Raw genomic sequence first — 6,000 nt, forward strand, 5'->3', positions numbered from 1 at the left:
CCTTAATCTGAAGTCCTCTTCACTACCGCAAGCTTGTTTGTGCTACCACAACGAGAAGAGTCAAAGTTGTCCGCAACCATCTTATCTGGAACAAAGACTTAGTGTTTTTTAACTTATGTATTTACAATGTATTATCCAGTGTGCCTTACATGGACACTTCTTTTAAATTATAGTCTTTGTTTATTCTCTTGTAATGCTCTCAAAACTCAATAAATAAAGGATTCCGCTTCAAATGAAATACACATCTCTCTTATCTCTTACATCACTTATTACTCTCTCTTATTATCAAAGATTTTACTGAACTTACAGACTTATCTTAAGATCGAAATCTCTCCTTCAGAGCAAGTCATTCTTGACTTAATCACTTTAAGCTGATCACACTTACTAACTTGGTTTGAATGCAATCATTATTAAGAATCAGCTTAGTGTTTACTTGATATAATACTTGTTGTCATTTATATTTCCTTACATTTTCGTCATTATCTTTCCACATATAATTATCTAACTTGCTAACTCTAACTTATTATTGTTGAGATTTATGATCCTTTGAGTTAAACTTATTCTGCATTATAACTTGTTTTAACATTTGTTAAAGTGTTTTTCTTAAAAGTTTTTCTCTCTAGAATTGGTATCAGAGCCAAAGTGGTTGCTTTTTGAACAAAACTCTGATTTTGAAAAGCTTTCTATACCACTAAAGCTCAATTTTCTTAAAAAAAATCAAAACAATGAAATATGGTACAAGCATTATCTCTTAACGTTTCTAATAGTGTTGGAAGTTTGAATAGTGCTCCAATACTGGTAGTAAATGAGTATCATCACTGGTCCCAAAGGATGGAGAGATATCTAAGAAGACTTGGACGAGATGTGTAGAGACATGGGGGGCTTAGAGGGGAGGCAAAGTGGGTAGCTGCACAGGGCCCAATTTTTTCATTATATATTTTTATTTAAAAATACAAAATTATAATAAAGATACGGGCCATTTTTTTCTTGTTCGTCGTGGGCCTTTAAGAATATTTAATTTTTGAGGACAGGACCTGTGTGGATATCTGTAGAAGAGGGACCTCATGTCCCTATTCTTATTGTAAGGGTATTTTGGGAAATCACCGTTCGGGCACTGGCTGATCGTACACACGGCTCTGCTCTGTTTGTTTCAAAACTCCTTTTACTCCTTTCAAAAAAGAATTTACTTTATTATCAAATTTTTCTTCAAATCCTCAGTTTGAATTCAGATATGCCCGAAGATTCATCCGATTTCCCTCAAACCAAGGCTCTGATACCAAATTGTAACACCGTAAAATTTAAAACAAAATTTTCACATTTTAAACACACTTTTCCAACACATTTATTGATAAAACCCCATTGTATCATACTTTGTTTGACAAATATTTCCCAAGATCAAAATACATAAAAATCCATGCGTGTGTACGAATCATGCCGATGCCTTCCCGCGATCATCACCGGTACCTGAAACACATAACACATAACATTGTAAGCAAAAAGCTTAGTGAGTTCCCCAAAATACCATACATAACACATACTAGCCACTCGAGGCTATAACTCTGTGGGCCCGTGGACCCTAACGCTGTGGACCCTCTGGTCCTAACTCTATGAACCTTTCGGTTCTAACTATGATATACTCTGATATACACATGATATAAACCACATAGAAATAATGCAGTACAACACATCACATAATAGCATACAATAACTTGGTCACATAACTCTAATTACCACTCAAGGTAAAGTATAGTGAGAAGACTCACCTCATATGTCCCGGTAAATCAATGACTCGGTAGAAATACGGTCTAGCCTCCGCCTAAACACATAAAGTAATACTCTCATAAATATAATTCTCGGAACTAGACTCAACCCTCTCTAAGCACCCAAAGAAGGGTAAAAGACCATTTTACCCCTCCTTTGGCTCAAAGGCCCTCATTGTTGACCAAACCCTAAAAGTCAACCAAAGTCAACGGTCAAACTTTGACCCAACTCGTCGAGTGCACTTGGGAAACTCGGCGAGTCCACATGTGTCCACTAACTCTTTAGCCAGGTTTAACGCGTCGAGTCCCTCCCTTTACTCGACGAGTCCCCAGGTATGAATTGCGGGGCCACCCCGACTCAACTCACCGAGTCTGAAGAACAACTCATCGAGTACATGCCATGCACAAACTCCATTGACCTCCTGAGGTTAGATCTGTTCCTCTAATCCTTAGATCTGGCCTTCCCAAGCATAATAATCACGTAAAGTCCACACCTTGATACTCATATATCATCTAGATGGTCTCATTTTGTGATTTAGCCCCAAAAATGACATTCTAAGATCATGACTCCCAAGATAACTCATAAAGCTCAATGGGTTAAGGTCTCTGGACCTCTTTGAGTCCAGATCCAAAGCATAAACTCAAGAAGGGACCAATTGCTACACATAACCATCCTCAAAAGAGGTTAGAAAACCATAACTCTAAGAATCAATACCAAAACTGAGGAAGGTCCGAATACATACCTCAAGTTGAAGTCTCTGGACTCTGAAACCACTAGAATCACACCTCCTTCAGTCTCCTCTTGCTCTTGATCACCTTCTTCTAGCTAAACTGATTTACCTCACTTAGGGTTCTCTCAAGGGACTGGTAGCCGCAATGGGGGACTATGAGTGCCCTTAAATAGGCTCCAAACTCGGGGATTAGGGTTTCATTAAACAGCATGGACTCGCCGAGTCCAGTCGCGAACCCGGATGATAATCCGCGACCCTACTCAGCGAGTCTAAGCATCAACTCGCTGAGTTCCTTCACAAATTCCAAAATAAAAATATTAGAATAATATACCTGGGAATTCGGATGTTACAATTCTCCCCCACTAGAATCAGACTTCGCCCTCAAAGTCTCATTCTGCAAACAACTCTGGATGCTGCTCACGAATCTCGCGCTCCGGTTCCCAAGTCAACTTTGACCCTTTCCTATGTTGCCACTGCACCTGCACCAGAGGCACTTCCCTATTCTTCAGAACCTTGACCTTCCGATCTCTAATTGCCACCGATCTCTTAACATAGTTCAGGCCCACATCCACCTGAATATCCTCTAACGATACCACTGATGACTAGTTGACTATACACTTTCTCAACTGCGACACGTGAAAAGTGTCGTGAATCTGACCTAACTCCGCGGGTAACTCCAAACGGTAGGCTACCCTGCCTACCCTTACGATCACCCTGAAAGATCCAATATATCGAGGCCCCAACTTGCCCCTCTTCCTGAATCGGATCACTCCTTTCCAAGGAGAGACCTTCAGGAGCACGAAGTCACCGACCTGAAACTCGACCTCGGACCGATGCCTGTCCGCATAACTCTTCTGACGAATCTGATCGGTCAACAACCTCTGTCTGACCTACTATATCTACTCAGTCGTCTGAAGCATAATCTCCGTACTACCCATCACATGTTACCCTACCTCTCCCCAGCAAATGGGGGGTCAGACATCTCCTCCCATACAACAGCTCAAAGGGTGGCATACCAATGCTCAAATGATGGCTGTTGTTGTAGGAAAACCCTGCCAAAGGTAAATATGTGTCCCAACTCCCGCCAAAATCCAACACACACGCTTGGAGCATGTCCTCGAGCGCCTAGATCGTCTGCTCGCTCTACCCGTCAGTCTGTGGGTGGTATGCGGTACTAAAATGCAGCCTCGTACCCAACTCTTCATGAAATTTCTTCTAGAATCTGGAAGTGAAACGCACATCTTGATCTGAGACAATCGAGATCAACACTCCATACCGCGATACCACCTCCCTCACGTACATCTCTGCCAATTTCTCTGCGGAAGAGCTCTCATTGATAGCAAGGAAATGAGCGCTCTTCGTCAACCGGTCTACAATCACCCAAATTGCATCGACGCCCCTCGCAGTCATTGGCAGTTTCATGATAAAGTCCATAGTAATATGTTCCCAATTCCACTCAGGAAACTCTAACGGCTGCAACTTACCATAGGATCTCTGGTGTTTGGCCTTAACCCGGTGACAGGTTAGGCACCTCTCAACGAACCACGCAATGTCCCTCTTCATACAGGGCCACCAATACTCCCTCTTTAGGTCCAAATACATCTTAGTTGCCCCGGGGTGGATCAAGAACTTCAATCGATGTGCCTCTTCCATCATAATGGTATGCATCCCACCCACAAACGGTACCCAAATCCGACCCTGAAATGTCATAAGTCCCCAACTATCAGTAACGAATTCCGATACCTGCCCGATAACTTGCTCCTTCTTTTGGTTTTCTGGTCTCACAGCCTCAGCCTGGGCCCCTCGAAAGGTGTCCAACGCCGGAGTCATCACTGTCAATCTCATACAAACGTCTCACATCGGGACGCTCTCCGTCCTACGGCTCAGGGCATCGGCTACCACGTTAGCCTTACCCGGGTGGTACAGGATCTCACAATCATAATCCTTTACCACATCCAACCATCTCCTCTGCCGCATGTTCAGGCTGGGTTGATCCATCAAGTACATTAGGCTCTTGTGATCCGTGTATATGGTACACCAGACCCCATACTGATAGTGACGCCAGATCTTGAGGGCGAACACCACTGCCCCCAACTCCAAATCGTGGGTAGGATACCTTTCCTCATGAGGCTTCAGCTGCCTCGATGCATATGCTATCACGTGCCCCCTCTGCATAAGCACCGCTCCCAACCCTGATATCAACGCATCACAATATACCACGAAGTCCTCTATTCCCTCCGGAAGGGCTAACACTGGGGCTTGGCATAACCTCTGACGAAGTGTCTCAAAGGAGGCCTGCTGCTCCGGGCCCCATGAGAAAGCAACGCCCTTCCGGGTCAACTTAGTGAGTGGCACGATGATCTTGGAGAAATCCCTGATAAATCTCCGATAATAGCCTGCCAATCCTAGGAAACTCCTGATCTCTGTAGGTGACCTCGGCACCTCCCAACTCATCACCGCCTCAATCTTGGCTGGATCGACCAATATCCCTTTTTGGTTAACGAGATGCCCTAGGAACTGGACCTCTCGTAACCAAAAAATCACACTTGGAGAATTTGGTGTAAAGCCTCTCCGATCTCAAAACTCTGAGGATCTCTCTCAGATGTTCCTCGTGCTGTTCTTTGGATCTCGAATACACCAATATGTCGTCAATGAACACAATCACCGAGCGATCCAACATCGGCCTACACACTCTGTTCATGAGGCCCATGAACACCTTCGACGCATTGGTGAGCCCGAAAGGCATCACCACGAACTCGTAATGCCCGTAATGAGTCCTGAATGTTGTCTTCTGGATGTCCTCATCTCGCACCCTCACATGATGATATCCCAACCTCAAATCGATCTTGGAGAACCAAGATGCTCCCTGTAACTGATCAAACAAATCATTAATCCTTGGCAACGGGTAATGGTTCTTGACCGTCATCTTGTTCAATTCCGTGTAATCAATGCAATTCGGTGTAAGCCATCCTTCTTCTTAACAAAAAGGATAGGAGCTCCCCATGGAGGACAGGTCGGCTGAATAAACCCCTTCCACAACAGCTCCTGAAGCTGCGAGGATAACTCTTGCATATCTGGAAGCGCAAGGCGATATGGTGCCTTAGCGATAGGTGCAGCTCCCGGAACCAAATCGATGCTGAACTCAACCTGCCGCTCGGGAGGCACACTTGGTAACTCATCCGGAAATACGTCTGGGAACTCACGCACTATTGGAACGTCATCAACTAACCTCGGTCTCTCTGAACCAACCCTCGTATCCATCACAAATGCTACAAATCCCTTACAACCCTACTGTAGACTCTGCCTCGCTTTGGCGGCTGAACAAAATGCCGACCCATAACGCGTACCCCCACCGTATACGGTAAGAAATCCCCCACTAGGGTCTCGTATGGTCACCAGCTGTCTCTCGCAGTCGATAACTGCTCCAAACTTGCTCAACCAGTCCATGCCAACGATGACACAGACATCTCCCATCGCAATAGGAACTAGATCGTTCGGGAACTTGATGC

The sequence above is a fragment of the Lactuca saligna genome, chromosome 3 (assembly GCF_052625555.1).
Source record: "Lactuca saligna cultivar CGN05327 chromosome 3, ASM5262555v1, whole genome shotgun sequence".
Lineage (NCBI taxonomy): Eukaryota > Viridiplantae > Streptophyta > Magnoliopsida > Asterales > Asteraceae > Lactuca > Lactuca saligna.